Source organism: Lissotriton helveticus, chromosome 2_1 (assembly GCF_964261635.1).
Source record: "Lissotriton helveticus chromosome 2_1, aLisHel1.1, whole genome shotgun sequence".
NCBI lineage: Eukaryota > Metazoa > Chordata > Amphibia > Caudata > Salamandridae > Lissotriton > Lissotriton helveticus.
Window position 1 is genome coordinate 2,055,046,874 of NC_136059.1, and position 21,163 is coordinate 2,055,068,036.

At 46.3% G+C, this 21,163-nt stretch overlaps 1 protein-coding gene across 5 annotated transcripts in view; it reads right to left on the bottom strand.

Annotated features, from left to right (window-relative positions):
- The window catches only part of MARCHF1 (membrane associated ring-CH-type finger 1), a 1,438,547-nt gene that overhangs the window by 75,366 nt on the left and 1,342,018 nt on the right, over window positions 1-21,163 (bottom strand). The window lies entirely within an intron of this gene.

The following is a 21,163-nucleotide window of genomic DNA, read 5'->3' on the forward strand; positions in this document are numbered from 1 at the left end:
ATTAGTCCATCTTCCTAGTGTGTCATCTATCTTAACATAATTCTTAGATGAATTCTCAGATGTGTGCGCTTGGCCTACGCGCGTTTCGGTGAAGTCAGATGTAAGAACACCTTCATCAGGGCCGACAGACATACATTTTCATTTAAAAAAAAGATAATCCTGCTTTGATTACATTCTAGTTACTCACTCCCGCTTTCGCAATCTCGACACAGCAGAGATCTCTGATATCTCAATCTCTGAACATGCCTCACTAGAACTATCCAGATCTGGCGCTGCCGCCTCTTGTGGGTGCTCACCACATTGGCACTTGCCCCCACGGCTTTGTGACCCAGCAGACATTGCTGAGATCCGTAAAGGGATCATGGACTATTTTCCACTTAATGCCCTACCAGATACCCCACTCCATATGCTTAAGATGGGGTTCAAAGCTACTATCAGGGAGTGATCCCATCTATTGCCATAGCAAGGGAGAGGGAGAACCCGTTTGATGGAATCAAATCTGATGGCAGAGATTAAGCCTATGGAACAGCAGGACAAAGTACCTCCATCCCACCGCAATAAAAGGCAACTAGCTGTCCTACCGCAGCCAGCTACGGGCTCATAGAACAAATTGGGCTGAGGGTACGCTTTTAGCATTACAACCATGACACTATGAGGGAGTGGGCACACTCCTAACTCGCAGGCTCTGTCAGGACCAGGCTAAAGCAAATACTGAGAAACTGTGACTCTGATGCACAAGATGGGCAACCGCTGAATGGGACAAACTAAAGGAGTTGATTGACTATTAACAAGCTCTATACACTCGGGAAGAGGTCCCTCCCCCCTTACTGAAGACATATCTTGATGCCTGTGAGTAGAAGACCCTCCATCCCTAGCACGTAGAGAACTTCAATGCACTGATCACTCTTGAGGCAAGACGCCGGGTCCTGATAGGATCCCCGTCAGTGTTTACTGGCTGGTTCTGCCCCAACTGCAGGACCATATCATTCAGCTGTTCAACTCTTTTACACAAGGAACTGGTCTCACACCCTCTATGGCAGTGGCAAAAATATCTCTGATACCCAAGCCAGGCAAAGACCTAACACATTGCTTGTCCTATCACCTCATAGCCCTTCCTAGCACAGACTCCAAGCTCTTCTCCAAGATTCTTGCTAGTAGACTCAAATGTTATCTGTCATGTTTTTTTTACCTGCATCAGGTAGGCTTTATTCAAAACAGGCAGGGTGCAGACAATGTCTGTCGCATAGCCCATATGGTTGAAAGGTCACACCACATCATATCCCAGCATGCCTTCTCTCACTTGATGCGGAGAAGGCCTTTGATAGGGTGAACTGGTCCTTCCACTGCGCAGTACTGGGCAACATCAGAATGGGACCAGGCATGATCGCTCTAATTGTGTCATTGTATGTAACTCTAACGGTCACGGTCCTCATTAACGGGCAATGTACAGTTTCTATAGACATCCTTAGGGGTACACTACAAGAGGGCCCACTGTCACCCCTTTTATTTGCCCTTGTGGTCGAACCCTTGGCTGTCACCATTTGCCGCATGGCAAATGTGGTGGGCATTCCCTTTTGTGGAAGGGTCCACAAGATCAGAAAGTTCGCTGATGATCTCTTGCCTATGCTCTTTCAGCCTATTTCTCTCCCGGCCGTAGTCACGTGTCTGAATGCTTTTGAGGCGATATCAAGCTTTAAGATCAATATGTCTACATCAAACATGCTCAACCTGGCTATTCCCAAGCAAGACCTGCCTGCTCTGCAATGCCTGGCACCATTCGAATGGTAGCAGGATACAATTAGGTACCTAGGACTTAATCTACCCCCTCGCTCATGTCCTGGACGTGTGCTAACTGGCCTAATCTTTGCCGATGTATTCTGATGGATCAACGGCTTTTGAAATCCCTACACATCTCTTGGTTGGACAGGGTGAACATCAATAAAATGAACGTACTCTCGCAAACCCTCTCCCTCTTACTCACTCCCGATTCCACCGGGAAGATATTCCTGCATTTGCAGTGTGACATCCGTTACTTCATTTGGAATGGGAAAGGGCCTAGGATCTCTAATGCACTAATGATACAACCCTGAGACGGGTGGTCTAGCATGCCCCAACCTCCTCAAATATTACTGGGCTGCTCATTGGCGCTACATCTCAGCACTGGTTCCAAATGGTTTGGATGTGGTCTGCCAGCCCGTGTGGGATCTCTCCTTGCTCCCCAAGCATGCCCGACCGAACATGGCATATATTGCTACCCCCACCAAAATAGTGCATGCCATATGGGATAGATTGGCACTTTAATGGGGACTTACTACCTTTCCCTTTTTCAACACGCCTATCACTCATAACCCTGACTTTATTCCTGCACTGTCGCCCCCTTCCTTCGCTGCTTTCTTGATGAGGGCTGGAAAACGCTCGAAGATCTATTTTCTGGGGTTTCCATGAAGTCCTTCGATCAATGCAATACGGAATACAATCTCCTCGAGGTAGTGAGGCTCTAATAATCTCAATTGCGGCACTGGACGCTATACCCCTCCGTTAGTCCAGGGGCTACAAGACCCTATACCCCTTTTGAAAAACTGGTACAAGCACATTAAGGCTTGTAAGGAATTATCTCCAGCACATACCATATGCTCCAGCTCGCCACCTCCCCTCGCACTCACACCTACCAGTCTGCATGTCACACCACCACTCAGGAAATACCCCAAACATACTGTTGCATATCCCTTAGGGAAATGGCATACAAACGTATGTTTCAATGGTATTAAACGCCAAGCTGTCTCTCCAACTCCCTCCTTTGTTGGAGATGCCAGCTAGCACCAGGTGAGTTTTGCCAAATATGATGGCCCTGCAGCCTTCTCATTACCTACTGGAAGGAAGTCCAGGGTCATATCCAAGCCACACTAGGGTATCCGCTACCTACCTCCTATCTTATGGTAGGTATTCGACCTTCGAACTTGAACACGATGATCCATGCTGAATAGAAGCTTATTAGCTATATGCTCTAGTGGCACAACAACTTGTGCCAATGACATGAAAAAAGACGATTCCCTTCCCCCCTCCCCAGGTGGCCCAGTGAATCTTTCAACTGTGGCATGTGATGGAGATGGAGCAGCTCTTTTGCAGCTAAACTAAAACAGAATCTAAGTTCCAATCTATTTGGCGACCACTGATCAAATATCTTACTCATATATAATTCACACGTTTCAATCCACCGGAGCTAAGAGCGCTACAGCTCTTTCACTAACCCTTTCAATGACGCTTTATTTCACTGCCTGGCCCACTGCAATCTTGAGGGGAGGTGTACATTCCTTGCACCACCTTGCAACTCCGACTCTGAAGTTACCTCCAACACTGATGAATTTGACTTTCAGTAAATGTTTTTGTTATCTTGAATATCGTATGGTTTTTCCTTATGTACTGGCACACGTTGCACTATGGATGATCTGGTACTATGCTATTTGACTAATGTTTTTGCATAATCCTGGATGACTGTACCCTGTGCTTGGTCCCTGTGCCACGTACGTCATGATCTCCTGTCATTTTTTTACTGTACTTGGCGGCAATGTTGCACTTTGTTTCTCTGCCTTGAAAAACTTCAATAAAGAGAGTTTGAGTAAATCAAAAAAATAGATGGGGATTCTGTCATTTTATTCGTTGAGTCTAAATTGAGTGTACATCACTAATAAAAATGCACATTTAAAGCATTTGGGATCTCTTGCTCGTGCGAGACTGCAGATGTAGCTCTTCAGAGCGAAAAGTTAAAATTCATGTTACCATCAATTCTCACTGCACCTGCTAATGCATGGACTATACACAATCAATGATAGTATATACATTATTTTGAGTCTAATTAGATGTTGTCACCTGAGTCTCCTGGAATATGTATATCCAAGTCAGTTCCACAGAGTCCTTCATTGTTTTCATTGCTCTGTTCTAGGTTGACCATTTGTGAGGGATCAGTACACAGAACATGGCTTGAATTCCGTCATTTATTTGCTTTTCACTTGTAAGTCCATTCTTTACATTGTGAAGATGAGCATGGTTTCCATTCCTACGTAAACCTTATATTTGCTCTTTGGCACAGCTGATGCAGTCTCATGGCTCCCAAAGTTACACTTACACTGTACCACTGGGCCCCACTGGGCCCTTCGAAGGTTAGTGTAACATCTGCAAAATGTAGTTGATTCTTTTCTGAGCTCAAAAATCATGTTAAAAATCACTGCTCATAACATGAATTACAGAAGCGCCACTCAGGATGATGTAGATTGCCTAACCAGCTCTTTCTGAAGGGCACCACTGGATGAGCATGAGGGTTTGAGACTGCACTGCAAAGCAGAGGAGGGCATGGCTATAAAAGGCTCATGAATGAGTTTTTTAAAAAATATTATATTTTCGTATTGATTGTATAAAAGACACAACACTTAAACCACATTGGTGTACGTGCTTTGTATTGCAATATATCTATTAGTTGTAACGGTGATTTACATGACATTCAGTACACAATGAGGACTGTCAACCAGGTAATCCTAGCAAGGTCCATAAGAAGCCTAAATAAACCAACCCTACCTCTCCCTCGCCCGATCCCCAGGGTAGGGTAGAAGATTTAGGGGCAGATTTACGACTTCTGGTACATCTCTGCTAATCAGCAGAGATGCGCCAGAAGAGTTGCGACGCAACTGCCCACCCGTGCGCCACCACTTATGTGCCACATTTACAATGCAGCGCACCAAGGCGCTCGGATGGGCAGATGTGTGACGCATCCCTGGCGGAAATTAGGCGCATTGCTATAGTTGCGTCGTAAGCGCGACGCGGCTCCAGCAAGGCTCGGTGGTGCCATATCTGTAACATACTGCATCAATCCTTACACCTGCTTCAAGGAGGCGCAGGGTTTTGACGCAGCATGGCCCTAAAAGTGACTGAGGGAAATCTTCTAGATTTCACTCAGCCACTTTTAGGAGGCGTTCCTGCACTGGAATGCCCCCCTTGCGCCAGAACGCCTACATGTGGCGCAGGGCTTTACAACGTGACGCATCTCCCAGATGCTTCACGTTGTAAGTACCCCGCACCATGGCGCTGGATTTGCGCCGCCGCTGCATCACAAAAGTGATGCAACGGTGGCGTAAAAGAGGTGCAAGGTGCTTGTAAATCTTCCCCTATGTATTTTGACCTCAAATATTTGTGCTGTTAAACAGACCCTTGAGGAACAATCCTTCTGTAGAGAGTTACTTAGTCCTGCCAAGGAAAGTTTAAGTGCAGTACCTTTGGGGCAAGGGGGGGTGGGGGCGCTACCCTATCGCAGTTGTGAGAGGTCTTCTGGGTGTGACTCAGTGTCATGAACTGGGGGCTTACAACTTCCTGCGGTCTAATATATTTTCTGGTGAGCTCTACAAAATCATGTAGGATTGTGTCCCAAAACTCTATTAATAGGTATAGGGTAGCGCCCCCACACCCCTTGCCCTATGGTACTACATTTAAACCCTCCTTGGCAGGACCAAGTAACTCTCTTCCTGCGGAGGGAAACACTTTCCATATTTGCCCTCTATATAACATATATCTTCCTTTCTCCACAATGCCAGTTCATGAGGAAGTCGGGTCTCCCACTGTTATGTGCCTGGGCAAGGTCTATGTAGCAAAGCTGCTCATTTCTTACATTGTCCTATTTTTCACATTTACATTTCTGCCAAGACCTTTTGCACATATTTGCGAGCACGACAATCTTGGATTAGTTTCCCTGAATGCTGAGACCACACAACGCAGCAGTCTGACATCTCCGTGAGGGGGTGCCCAGTTTGTGACCAATAATAATAATAATAATCCACATTTGTAAAGCGCACAATCACCCGTAAGGGTCTCTAGGCGCTGGGGGCCGTCGGGAAGATTAAGCGAGCTATTGCCCAGAGTCACATGGTGCTGGGCTAACCTGCCGCCGGAGCCGGGGATCGAACCCTGATCCCCAGATTCCAGCGTCAGTCGCCCTGGCCGCGGCGCCACACCTCAAAACAGGCTCCTACATTCTCTCCCACCAGGTAATGGGGTTGGATCGTCCCTTGGGGGATTCTTGGCTCTACACCTACACACACTCTAGGTAAACTTAGAGTAGGGTTTGCATAGTAGGAGTAGGCCTGATTACTGCCTTGTTTATATGTCTGCAAATATACACTGTTTTAGCACCATCATAGAACTATATCTACTATTTATACTTTTGGAGATTGTAATCACTTTCCTCTGCTTCTGTCTACTGATTATCGCAGCACATGTACTCTATACAATAATAACATTGGTTCAATAAATATATTGAAAACATCCCACAGTGTATTCTCTGTATATTTTTCTGAGCACAAGTAAGCACAAGTGACTAAGCAAAAGGTTCTGATCTGTTTTCACGATCGCTGAAGGTACGGGGTTGTCATGTTCAGTGGTTACAAGAAACCATTCGCTCCCTGGTAAGGTTAAGGGGCTTATGGTGGTTCTGTGAGCTAGCTGGTCTCTAGGCCAACATATCCTAAGGGGGTGCCCAGAATCAGTCTAGGCACCTCACCCAAAGTTTATGTTGTCCACCTAACACGAAGGTCCTATGGATTAGTGGAAAATATACAACACCACCTCATTGTTATTACTCTTTAATCTAAGAGGAGATCTAAGTCTATGAATTGCATAGTGCCCTTCTATTTTTTGGGTCTAGTAAACAAGCGGAGCAAGCACTGTTAGGCATTGGTGACATCTGTTCTTTCAGTGGTTTACACCAGTAGGTTTGTAGCAATGAGCATGACCACATCATATGCAAAAGGTCTGCTGGGGTCGCTCTGCACCATGGACAGATATCCGCCACAGCTTGGTAGATCGAGTGTAATTTATGAGGGCTCAAGAAGGCCTTATGGAGGATGTGAAATTGTATGCACCACAAATGTCAATTTCTGGGGCTTTTGTGATGGTATTCAAGGAATCTAAACCATTCAGAGTCTCTAAGCCCCAGTCCCAGAGAAGCTTGCAATTAATGTCTTAGGGGAGCTAATATAATTGAGGGGTACCGTTGGAATGTTTTATAAAGCCATGTGAAAAGGCACTGGCCATGTCCAAATCTATGTAGTGTATTAAGTAATGAATGTGTATGTGGTCCCTGAATTCTGTGCTCTAGTGCTGGGTAGCACTCTCAGAACAGCGCCATAAAGCAAAAAGCATGGGTAAATACAATAGGCCTCGCCTATGTGATAGTAATAATTGTTTTGTTGTTGTAAGTTTAGCTTGGTAAGCAGTTGTGCAATATAAGTTACTGAAACGCCATTAAAGTGTTTTGACTTATTTATTGAGAAAGTCAATATATTGTGCAGTAACTGTGGGACTTGCCAGTGCCGTGGCACCAAGACAGTGTAAGCAGAAGATGGGTATACTGACCCAAAGTATTTCAAAACAGTTTTACTAAGAACAAAGATTTTTCAAGCTGATTCCTGCTACAAGAGAAGCCCGGAAAATTATTGATGTAAGATCCTGTTTGATGTACGGAGAAAAGCAATTGCACAGAAGTACAGATTGTCTTGCATAGAACAGTACAGGCACAGAGTATGCATCAGTAGTGCAAGCATCGCTCGTGTACATACAATGGAACAGAAGCAGTGCAAGCTTTGTTGAATATCTGTGGGATTGCACATGGGTGCTTGAGAGAGATAGCATTAGGGTCTGTTGATGGTTTGATTATGACATTATTATTTTTGCTTTTGTGAGTTATGGTATGTGTTGCTTGGACAGTACATGTGCTCTTATGTTTGTATAGTCCTTCGTTTGATGTGTATGTAATGGTGAGTGTGTTAACATGATGGCGTACACGGGTGCCTTATGACGGGTGATGCTGTCATTGCATATATTGTGGGATGGTGTTTGGCTGTGTGCACAAGTGACGGCTTGACATGTAGGCGTGAAAGACATAGAGATGCTTGAGGGACTTTGTGGCTATGTGTTTGCTGATGTGTGAGTATATCTGGATGTGAAAGTGTGACTTTTCAAAATTTTTCTTTGGAAAATTCTATTCTTTCACTCTTGCAAGAAGGCAAAGAAAATCTCTCCACCGAGATTCTCTCTTCTTCCGGGTGTGGAGCTAGGCCCCCGCAGTTCTCTGTGTAATTTCCAGTTCCTCAGAATTCAGGTATTTATAAAGACCCTCTAGGGACCATGAACAATATTACCCTACATTTTGAGGCATTATGAAATAAAGCCCCAAGGGGTCTCTGGCTCAAATGTCTGAAATGTAGGCATTGTTAAAGGCGCACCAGGGGAGGCCTGCGATAGAAATCTGCTGAATTCAAAGCATTTTCGGAGCCCTGGTGGGAGCCATTACTCCCACTAGAAGCTTTTTGCAAAACATGTATTGCTGACATGTTGACAGATTGTTCAGTGAAGTGTTTAGGTGCGTGCACAAGGTGGGTCTGTGGAGACGCTCGCCTATGTCAGTTAATCTCCAAACGCTGAAACTGGTACCATCATATTTCATAAACAGGGGAAGCTAAAGAGATGGCAGAGGGGCTCCTGCCAAAAAAATCCAAAAAAACACCTTAAGCCAGAGCACGCACTTCCATATTATGCAGCCAGCAATCGCCTCTCACAGGGGCAGAGATCCTGCTTTCTTTAGAAGACAGGTTTGCGGGGCAGCCGACTGGACGGAGGTCTGTCCCCCGAGCAGATTGGGAAGGTGGGTCAGTCTGGGGGACTGTCATATCTGTCAAATTTTTGGGCTCCTCAGTTATTGGCCAATTGTAGCCCAAGGGTATAAGGATTAGGGCTTTTCAGTTCCCTGCCACCATTTTTTGTTTGGTGACCTTGTGGCTGGAGCTGGGAGCTAGTGTAGCGGTATTTTTGAGGTGTGGGTCTTTATTAAGGAGACGGTAAACGATAAACTAGCTTACTTTAGAATATCCGAGGAGAAGGTCTGCGAGACAATGTGTCTCCTGAGGAAAGCAGGCGGATTGATCTGCTGGTGGCAGAAGCAATTGAGCTGGTGGAAATGGTGTGCCCTGTCTGCCGGGCATCTGTGCAGACCCCCCAGGATATAGCGGCATAGATTGTCAAATTTAGCGGCACAAAAATGGAAATTTAGCGGCACAAAAGTGGAAATTTAGCGGCATTATTGCGGCACCGTATCTTATTCATAATCATTCCTTTTCAGCCTTAAATCAATGTAAACTGATTCAGCAGGGTATTCCACTGTGAAACTGACATGTTTAAAGTGTCTGTGACTCTATGGAAGCACAGCTTCAATCTGTCCCTCTTGAGAGGGGGCTGTATTTCTCCCTTGGGTGTTCTAGCACCCATGTATGCACCCCTGCCAGGGCACCGCTGCCTCCTGGACCCGTCCGTTTTAAAAAACAGTAATTTCTATCACCCTTTTTAACATTGAAAATATATTGATAATACAAATATGACCCATAGAGGTAGTCCTGCTTAGCTGCTGGAGCACTAGATTTACCAGAAAGTAATGCAGCGAATTTGTGAGTGGACAAAGACAAGGATATTCATTTAAAAAACTATCCTCTTTTCTGAAACCCAATGGTCTAAAAGGGGCCTTAAAAGATCCCGAGCAGTTCTGAAGCGCTGCTGCTGGGTACATAGCTGCCAAGGTTTCAGATTGCTTATGTGTGACATTTTCATAAATTCACTGTACATATGAGTGACATATGAGTAAAATTCAATGACTGACAATTTCTCCTGAATCAAGCAATGAAGTCTAGGAAAACGGATAAATATCAGATATTACCTCCAATTTGAGCAAGTAGAAACTCTATGAAAATCTTGAAACTGCAGCAAAGAAATACACACGGGGGCTTGCTGCGTTCCTCCTTGATGGCTTGCCTCTAGGTCCCACATATCAAGGGCATGAGTGAGTGGCATGCACACAGAGGTCCGTGAAATAACAGTTAAACAGATGCTGACTCAGACACAAGCAGTGTTAAAAGCTGGTAGCTATAAGTACAAAAATCCCCTGACACAATGCTGCCTATAGGTGGCTGGATTGTTAGTTTTGTATGAGCCTGTGTCACTTGAAGAAAGGTGGGTCTTGTGCACAGTTAATACCACAGTAAGTCAGGGTCTTTGGGTGGACGTTTTTAAAAGATTTGTTTTGCTAGTAAAAACATTTTAAACATTTAATATTTACATAACATTACGTCAGTTGATTGAATGACAATTTTATTAAATGGAACACGTTTGGTTACATATAAAAGCTACACTTATGTCTAATAACGCTTCCTTCAAAAACGCATTTTGGTGACCTTTGAGCAGAAAGAGGTATGTAGCTGCAGTAACAGTGGTAAAAGGCCCTGCAAAAAAGTCCTCTTGGGTTCTCAGACTTGCTATCTCCTGTCTCCGTGTATTTTCCAAACTCATGCCCTTTGACCTGATATATCCTTTTTGTTAATTACTGCTTGAAGAAACGATAAAGATGGAACGAGGGCGATCCGAAGACCTAAGGTGTTTAGCATTTTGAAATTAAAGTCTTGTCTAAAACACTAACCATACTAATTTTTTTTAGGTTACGAAGTGCATCTTACATTGCAACATCCTTCCCCAACTTTCAGCTCCGACATATTTTTCCTGGCTCACTTTAAAATGTGTTTCACTGTGGTGGGATTATCTTTGAAGAACTACGTGCACGGCACAGTCCTTTACCCAGAGGAGGCGAGGGGGGAGGAGGGGGGTGGGGCAAACACAACAAACGCCGTCAAAATAGCCAATGTCGAATCCTACTCGCCTGCCACCACAACCGTTACGGCTGCAGTCCGGCGCTCCAATGCTGTCGGCGGCGGAAAGGATTATGAGCGAATTGCCTCTTGAAATAAGATTTTACCGACAAAGAAAACATGTTTACTGTGGCAACTTTGTTGGCGCTTCTGCGCTTTTGTTGTTCTTTGGCAGAATAATGGACAGGAGGAAGCAAGTATTGGACGGCGGCACGTAGTGACGTGTGCACGCACAGCCAATTATCGGGCACTGTTTGTTTTGCAGTCACTTTGGCAAATATCGCGGCAAGAATTGTAAATATCGCGGCCATCGCGCTATTCAGCCGATTTCGCGATTTTTTCGTAAATCGCGAAATCGCGAAATGCTGGAGGGTCTGTACTGTGGGTGTGGCTGCTGCAGTTGCGGCATATTCACCGCACTGAAAAATACTTGCCAGCAGAGGACAGACATTGTGGGTAAGTGATCGGGGCCTCTCATATACTCGGAGATTGGCCCGCCAGGGTTCTGAGCAGTCGGTGAGTGCAGAAGGTGGCTCCGGCTGTGTTGAGGGAGGCAGGGGGTGAGGCTGAGGCAAGGCCCAATTGGGCGGAAGCAGTGCCTCTATTGAGGAATAGAGTTTTGGTCTGCGGGGCCAGGGACACGAGCCGCGCCTGCCGGGCGCCGCACAGAACAGACAGGCAGTGGGCAGCACCTCCTCCTCACTAGAGGAGAAAGGAGAGAGCAGTGTAGAGCAAGGGTGGAGGGGCGGTAATTGGCGAGCGTCCGTTTGTGAGGGCCTCGTCAGGATAAGGCATCAGAGAGAGGAGTGGAGGGAAGGAGGGGCGGGGAGCTGGCCTAACAAGGACAATGGCCTGGTAGAGAGGCATAAGGCAATACTGGGGAAGGAATGGATGGAGAAGGGGTGTGGGGGCCTCAGGAAAGGAGACACTCTACGGGCCTGGCATGGGGAATGGCCAGGCACCCAAGGGGAACTGGGTTTTTTGGAAGGGGAGCAAGAGTTGGGAGAGTAAGGGGATGGAGGGGGTGCCATTGGCCCCCGAGCTAGCGGGGGCCCTCAGGCCTGGGAGGGCCTAGACATTTTTCAGTCATGGAGGTAGGAGTGACAGGGGTGATGCTGTGTCCCAATTAGATGCATTTTTAGCAAAGGGGGTCCCTGCAGTGTGAAAAGGGTGCCACGGGCGGAAAAGGGGGTTAGGGAAGGGACAGGTGAGAGGAGTGAGGGGTCACAGGCAGGGGAAGGAGCACATCTAGCCAGCATTTATCGTCAAGATGCTGCAATGGAGCAGGGAAGAGGAAGGAGGGCAGAGAGTAGATGAGCAGGCGGTGGCTTTGGAGGTGGATCGGGGGCAGGGCAGAACATGAAAGGGCGAGGGAGGAAGAAGAGGGTAGGGCAGGCAGATTTATGGCAGGGAACCAGCACACCAGTTAGACTTTTGCTTTACAGAGCAGCGATTGGCACTGCGCAGCCGACTCGGTAGAGCTGGGAGTGGGCACTGAGGAGAAGAGAGGGCTCGGCCCAGAACGGCATGCCCGATACTGTTGTGGAGCCTTTTGCGACCAGCATAAGTAGGCCCGGAACGACTTCACCTGCCCCAACACATGGAGGGTATAGCAGGGCACCCTGGGCAAAGATGAAGGACGATTGGCGCATAAGGGGGCTAGAAGTATGCTGTAGAATACAGTTGGCTCCCCTGAAGAGGCAAAGGGGCCAAAGATGGTGGGGCCACTAGGCTCCCTCCAAGGGAGGTGCATAAGGGCCATGGGTGGCCACAGGAGTGGGCCATGGAGACGAAGTGTTGGACTTTGATGAAGAGAGCCTTGAAGAAGGCGAGATGAGGGAGGATGATGAAAGTGCTGGGGTGGCACTCTAATGTTGTGCATAGTGTGTTACAGGGGCCGTCAGAAAGGCCAGTAAGGGTGACGTGGCCTGCGGCAAAGCCAGCAAGACCAATGGAAGGGAGAGGGCCACTGGCGAGGCGGACTGCAACATTACGGGCACCCTCCTTGGAGCCAGGTAAGGTGGTAAGCATGAAAGGAAAACCTGTCATGATCTCAATTGGGATAAGTGCCAGGGAGCTGCGCGAGGCAGGTGTGGGCAGGTTACGGAGGGGAAGTATGTTTTAGATTTAGGAGTGGGCACTAGGGATGCAGGGAGTGCAGGGGCAACAAAAGTTGAAAAGGGGGCCAATACAGAAAAAGAGTTGGGAGAAGGCAGTAAAGCAGGGGATAAAAAAGACGGCTCACAAAGCAAGGAATTAAAGTTTAAGAAACTCCCATACATGGGGGTGACCAAACCTTTGGGGGCCCACCTTATGCCAGTCACAAAAGAGCGCATTTGGAAGGGGGAATACATAGTGATGCTGACATTTTTGCACAGGGAGGTCAGGTACAAAGAGGGGTCCAAGGAAGAGGAATATGATTTGTCCAAACGGTCGAAAGTGCAGCTGACACTAGAGAATTGGCTGGCAGCATTCTTGATTTCTACAAGTGTTTACTGTGAGTAATATCCAGAGCAAAGTGTGGCTCTTTTTAAGTACATGGACGTCATCATGAAAGCACAAATCACGGGAGGGGGATATGCTGGGGCTTAAAATGAGGAGGAGTTCAGAGTGCGCTTAGCTTGGGACCCCAAGGAAAAATGGGGGGAGCTGGATACTGATTTGTGGCAACACACAATGGGAGCGGCAAAAGGGGAGAAACCCATATTCACAGCCAGTGGGCTCCCCATAATTTACCTTTCCTCTCGAGGGTGACTCATCCAGAGTTAGGTGGGGGGGGGACATAAAAAGTCAGCCAGGAGCAGGCGGGGCTTGTTGGGATTTCAATAAGGGGCTGTGCACTCATGAATTCTGTTAATTTTGACACAAATGCTCAAAGTGTGGAGGTCAGCACGTGCTGGTTAATTGCTTTCGGGCAGGGGGAGGATACCACCAGGGAGGACACCAATGGCAGCAGGCAGGAGGGAATGCAGTATTGAGTTTCTTTTCTTCTCTTTATTTTCCCATTTCCATGGTATCTTCTGAAAATACAGGGGCATATTATCAAGGGATTTATCTCTGTTTTTTGGCTTTAAAAGCCAAGAAAGCGGAGATAAAATTATCTCCCTATTACCTAGCAGTCGCTAACACCAGTTAGCGACAGCTAGTAGGAGATAGCGACCATCTTGGGCCCCGCTTTGCATGTCAGAGAAATTTATCACTAATGACATGCAAAGTGGGCGTGCCAAGATGTTAGCGACTGGAAACAGTCGCTAACATCGCTATCTCCTATTACCAACTTTTGGAGATATTCGCGCTAAGCGCGAATATCTCCAAAAGCTAATACCTGCCCTGAGCAGTTCTTAGCCATGTTATCCAATGGGAGGTGGATAACATGGCTAAGAGCATTCGCTAGGTAATGCATGAATATCGCTGACTTTACAGCGATATTCATGCATTTCGGCCAATTTTTATCGTTTCAGAGATAAACCTTGCTAATAACAAGGTTTATCTGCGATAAAAATCGTCGCAGCTCGGCGATAAATTTTTGTCGCTAACCAGGCAATAGCGATAATTATCGCAATTCTTGGTAATATGCCCCACAGTTCTTATTTGGATATTCTCCAACCACAGGGTAACCAAAAGAATTCTTGCCACAGTTCTTACTGGGAAATTCCTCAGCCACAGGACATATGGTTGATGGATCAACCTTCTTATTTCCCTTTCTTTACAATTAATACACACTTTTTGCCCTGATGAAGTCAATTGGTGTAAATGCATGACGAAACATGTGTTGGCAAGAATTCTTTTGGTTATCCTGTGGCTGAGGAATTTCCCAATAAGAACTGTGGCAAGAATTCTTTTGGTTACCATGTGGTTGGCGAATATCTAAATAAGAACTGTATTTTCAGAGGATACCATGGAAATGGGAAAATAAATTGAAGAAAAGAAACTCAATACTACTGAAGAGAGTTTTTTGATTAATATGAACATTTATATTCGCAATCGTTGCTCAGGTTAGAAATTGTTACTATTCAACGGAATTCTCCTAGCAAGGGAGAAAGACTTAGAATAGAACGTGCACATTTTTTCAGATGCAGCATGTAGCCTGGGTTTTGGGCTTTTCTGGCAAGGTCGGCGGTGCTCGAAACAATGGCCAGCACACTGGAGTGACGTGGCAGGAGCATCACTTTCCTGGAATTATTTCCCCTAATGGTCGCACTGACACTTTGGGGGGAAAAATTGTCACACAAGAGAGTTCTGATTAGAGTGGGCAACATGGCAGTGGTAGAGATTGTGAATCGCCAGTCTGCCAGGGATGAACAGGTGCTGAAACTGTTGGGAGTTTTTGTGTTGGGATGCTTGTGTCATGATAAAGCTTTCAACGCCTTGAATGTACCAGGTATGGACATTGACACTGTGGATGCTTTATCTCGTTCACAGTGGGGGAGGTTCCGTGGGCTAGTCAAGGATGCCAAAAGGACCCCAAGGTCTATGCCTCAGCATCTGTATTACATAGGCAACATCATATGTTACAACTGATGGTAGGGTCACTTGAGAAATCCACTAAAAGGCCATATATTTTGGCATGGAGAGAGTTCTTGAGTTTGGGCGCTCAGCGGCGGGTTGAAGGGGGGTTGAGGGCTGAAGACGCAATACAATATATTCTGGACCTCATTGACAGAAGCTTGTCGAGAATCACAATTGCCAGCACAATGACAAGAATTGCTTTTATGTGGAAGCTCCTTTGGAAGCTCCATCGGCAGGAGAATTGGGCTGGAGACTTCTAGAAGGTTGGGCAAGGGAGCAGGGCCTGGGGGCCAGACTAAGGAAGCCGCTGTCATGGCTGATGTTGAGCCAAGTGCTAGCAGTGTTGCCGGAGGTTTGCAGAGATGAAGAAGAAACATGTCTATTTTCCACTTTGATGCCGCGGATATTTTTTTGGGGCCTTTCGGGTGTCGGAATTGCTGGGAAAGAAGGGGGCGGGGTGAGTTTTGTGGAAAGACGTGGTCATGCACATCAGTTGGGTCCAGATATGGGTGAGCCGGTCTAAGACAGACCAGAGGGGGCAAGGAAAATGGGATGTTGATGAAGGCAGTAGAATTCCACTGGCACCTGCCCGCTTAGGTGGGCATGTCAATGATCTGGTTTATCAGGGTTATCAGGGGGGCAGTTTTCAAGCATGCAAAGGGGGACAGAATGGCAGCATGCCTGTTTTGGCATTATTGAGGAAAGCATTGCAACGTTTGGGGGTTGAAGGAGCAGGTTATGCCACTCACTCTTTTTGCATTGGGGCAGCAACAGAGGCAAGTAACGGTGTGGGCACAGGTTGAAATTATGTGTCTAGGTCGCTGGTCATCACCTTGTTACAGGCGCTATGTGTGAGATTTGGGGGAGGGCGTGAGTTGAACAGTATTATATGAGATGTATGTAAATTTTGTCATTTCAGGTTCAGTATCTGCCACAGATAAGGAAGAAATGGTTAGTTGGGTTGTGGGTCACTCGTTTATAAAATAGGCTCAAGTACATGCTCGTCAGAGCTATTTTGGCCAGAACCTTGAATTCAATGAGCGCTTTTTTAAAGTCAAGTGAAAAGGAAAAGTGGGGATGTGTTGGAAGGAGCTAGTTCCATGCTTGAATAGAATGATGGTGGGCGGCAGGTGCCTGGATATTTTGGTCTTGCATTTAGGTGAACACGGTTTGTGCAAAGAAAAGGGTGTCTTGCTGATGCACAGCATGAAAAAATACTTGGCATTGAACAAAGAACAGTGGCAGGGTGTTTTGTGTTGTGGACGGAGTTAGTGCCCCTTGAGGGCGTGGAGAGGGGCAGTAAATCCAGGAGCAGTAGACAGGGCAATGCGAAAAGTGAACAGTGAAATGGCCCGTTTTTGTAAGGGCCTTGGTTTTGGTAGGATTTGCCATACTGAGATCTTCTTTAATGCAGTCGCGTGTTTTAGGGGCGGTGGTGTTCACCTTTCAAAGATGGGTATGGATTTGTACCTTTTGGCGCTCAGGAAGGTTCTGGCTATAACGTTGAACGTGCAGCGGCACACGTGAGGAAAACATTTTGTTATCAGCAAAAGAAGGGGGGTCAGAAAAAGGGTAGTTGTCACCCCCTCTTTTTCCGGGTGGCGGGTGTTTGCAAAGTTTGCCAGGGGTTGGCAGAAGTTTGTTTGGCGTTGAAAGTTGGGAACATGGGCAGGGAGAAGGGTAGGCAGGTAGTTTGCGGTTCAGTTGTAGACGTTTGGTTATTTACATTTTTGGAAGTGCAGGCATAGGATGCAGGTTTAACAGAATCATGTATTTTTTAATTGCAATACATTTGTAATTTTTGCAATATGTTAATGGCAGGGTGGGGGCATGGTGAGGGGATCGTAAGGGTGGGGGTGGCACCACATGTTAGGTATTGGATGTATAGCGAGGTTTTAGTTTTGTAAGGCAGTTGCCAGGTATGTTATTTGTAATGTGCACTTGTGGTTTGAGTCTGGATTGCCACCCTCTCTCCCAACGGAGTTTTGGGGAGCAGCCAACTGGAGGGGGGTCTGCCCCCAAGCAGATTGGGAGGGTGGGGCAGTCCGAGGGACAGCCATTTTGTCACATTTTTGCGCTCCTCAGTTATAGCCCAATTGTAGCCCAGGGGTATAGAGATTATGGCTTTTGTGCTCCCCGCCACCATTTTAATATTTGTGACCTTGTGGCTGGGGCGGGGAGCTAATGTAGCTGTATTTCTGCCCTCACTCTCGTCCCTAAGACTTTTTGGAGCTTAGGGGGTTATTCATTTTAATAAAGACTTTGCTGTTGGCTTTGATTTGGGACAGGTGTGCAAGGGGGAAAGTGGGGTTGTCACTTGGAACAGGTGCTTGGAGGGTTTTGCAAAGTTTGCCAGGGGTTGGCAGAAGGTTGGTTGGCGTTGAAAGTTGGGAGCATGGGCAGGGAAAGGGTAGGCAGGTAGTTTACGGTTCAAGTGTAGACGTTTGGTTATTTACATTTTCAGACGTGCAGGCATAGGATGTAGGTTTAATGGAATTGTGTACTTTTTTAATTGAAATTCAGTTGTAATGTTTGTAATATGGTAATGGCAGGGTGGGGGCATGTTGAGGCGATCATAGGGGTGGGGGTGGGACCAGGTGTTAGCTATCGGATGTATAGCGAGTTTTTAGTTTTGTAAGGCAGTTGCCAGGTACAGTATTTGCAATGTGCACCTGTTTGAATAAAGCAGCCTTTTTCACACACAAAAATGGTTTGAATCTGGACTGCCCCCCTCTCTCCCAAGCAGGTTTGTGCAGCAGCTGTGATGGCATTGGTATCCCTGCCAAAGGGTTTACTGAATGAGTCTGTAGACGACCCTGCGGGCTTAGCTGCTACGAGTTGAGATAAAAACAGAGATACAAACACACTCTAATGAAAGCTCAGATTGTGGCGAGGCAGCCTGAACTCCTGCTATGCTGGTCCTGACAGTATTAAGCTTGGTAAAGTGGTCTGTGCCTTTAATAAGGCAAAGGGAGGCGCTCAGAAGGGGACCCTGCTGGGAGGTAAAATCACCCAGTGCTCTGCACACACAAGATAAAGATACAATCAAAACACTGGCCCATTTTCAATAGTGTTTGTTATGAAAAATGTTGCTGTGTACAATTTTAGGTTCAGCACTTACTATAAATTTGGGGCATATTTACAATAAAGTCACATAGCACAGCAAGTCACCATGCTCTGCAACACTGCATGACTGAAAAAGGTCAGAAGTTCACCGTATGTAAAAGAATATGGTGCACTCCTGTCCTTTTCTTTGCACTGGCCCACAATGGGCTGCCTAGCGCCAACAGTGGTGCCCTTGCACCATAACGCAAGGTTGCCTGGGTTGCATGCAGGATTGTTTTTGTGCAGGAAGGGGCATCTTCCTGCATGAAAACAATCCTGAGAGGTGTTGTCCTCTTTCTATATGTGATGCAGGTTACAGCACTCATAGAAAGAGGAAAAAACGAGGAGAAATAAAGATATTTCTCCTCCTTAAGCCTCTCTTGGGGAGAAGTATCTTTTTGGCACATTTCCAGGTTCACCTGTTTTTTCTAAATCTGGCAATGTGTACATCCATGGATGTTGCGTAGGAACATCCATGGAAACGCCTCCTTGGCATAGAGTAATGCAACGCAGAGGTTTGAGCTGCGTTACGTTACTTGAGATTTATGAAGCCATGAAGGGCTGTGCAAGGTGGCCTTGTGCAGCTTCTTAAATCTCTTTTTTGAGTTGAGGCGCTCTTGCACCGTGGTGCAAGAGAGACACACTGGGGCTCTTAAATATGCCCCTATGTCTTCTAACTACTTTTCATACACTCTTCTTTGAGGGTATAGATGGTGCTTTGTTATGGAATTGTATTTCTATGACAACAACACACACAGTCGTTCAGCTGTATCTCGGTTATTCTCCTAACAAAAAGACAGAGCTATTGGCTTTGCAAAAGTATGTTTTTTGGAGACTATACAAAGAACTTCTATTCCAGGATGAAAGAAACACTTGATTAATGTAATATGAACTAATCAGGAACAGAAATTTCCATTCACATTCAGGTAACGAACTGGGTAGATGTATTAACAGCATGCATAAGCACAAATAAAATGCAGCCGCAGCCTGTCTTTACGGGTGGAGGGACCCTGCCCAGAACCTTTTTCCCAAGAAGAGTGTCTGTCAGGCTGAGCAAAGGTCACTCGTCTTGTTCAGGTCAGGCAGCCAGGCGCTGTAGATGCACTAAATGTGCAGGCTCCTGGCTGCCTGAGCTGAACTTTGCTAGGCTGAGGATTTCACAGCCCTGTGGGCGAGACCTCCTCACACTGGCAAAAGTGCCTTAAGGCCCTCCCCCTCATGATGAGGCGGTGCGTCACTGATAGCCTTGGACCTGGATGCTTCAATTTTAAGCCCTGGAATGCCCTGGGCTGAGTGTCTATCATTGACATCTCGTCACAGAGTGGGGTGGGGTGGGGTGGGGCAGCAGTCTCATTAACCCCATCCAACTCTGTGACGAATAAGGGACTGCTGCCTCCTCTCATTGGCTGAACAAGGATCAGTCAATGAGAGGAGCTGTAGACTCAACACTCCTACGAGCTCCAAGGCTTCCTTCCCCGAGAGCTGCAGCAGACAAGTGTTATTTTTTTTAATGTTTTGTGCGTGCATATGTATGAATATTTGTGAGTGAGTGTTGTGAATGGGTATGTGTGACTGTGTGTAAATGCAGGGGTGTGAGTGAGCGTGTATGTGTGTGTGTGTCCCACCCGCCCACTTCCTGCTCAACCTAACAGCCGCCACTGATAGAATGTGTTACATTTTAACATGTACAATTTCACAGTTTGCAGATATTTTTCAAATATATTTGCACACCTCATCTTAGATTAAGAGAAAATAGATTTTGAATACGGTGCTCATTGGTACAAATTGTCAATAAGTGAGAAAGTTCACATAGGCAAAAACATACTTTTTCTAATGGGTGAAAGACGATTCCCATTGGAAAATCTGCCTTGACGATCAGCACGCATGTGCCATTCGAGGAAAATTTTAAGTAAAATTAGTGAGGTATGCAGATGGCAGAGTTAGTTTTTAGATATTAAAGTAATTTGCATAAACAACTACTCAGGGCATATAAACATACTGGGCCAGATGTATGACCCATTCATGATTGCATGCTCAAACAGGTTAGCAACCCGTTTGCACGTGCAAAAACTGTTAGGGCCATGTACAAACCATATTTAGCAAGTCGCAATTTATTTGCAACTCGCTAAATAGGAATTTCGACTTGCAATTAAGAAGGGGTGTTCCAAGGGCGCCCCTTTCTAATTGCGACTTGCTACCTCATGTAAGAATGTTTTGCAACTGCAATTGCCGTCGCAAAACACTCACAATTTACTGCCCTCTTCAAGAGGGTGGTAATGCAGTCGCAAAAGGGAAGGGGTCCCCAGGGGACACATTCCCCGCTGCAAATGCAGGGCAAAATATTTTTTAGGGGCAGGCAGTGCTTTAAAAGCAGTCCCAGACATGGAGGTCTGCTGAGCCCAGCAGGCCACCATACCTGAGAGGGTCAGCCATTCCCAATGGGGTCGCAAATTGCAAGTGCCTCATTAATATGCATGAGGCATGCAATTTGCGACCCTTCCCTACCAGGAAGTTTGAAACTGGACATGAAAATATGTTGAAAACCTTCAGACAAAACTGTAGAAAAGAACAGAAATGGGTTAAATAAAGAAGGCACCCACAGACTTGTGTTAATTTCACACGTGTCACTCCTCATGCATGCAACTGTCTACTCATCGCGGAGTACGTGGTAGTACGAGTAAGCTTCCAGCAGTTCTCACACATAAAAAAATATTTTCATGATTCAGGAATTTACCAATTATAGGAACACTTTATGTTCCTTACTGAATTCACTGGAGCCTGTCCACTGCTGAAGTGGAATTTGAAAATGCACTACAAGAAAT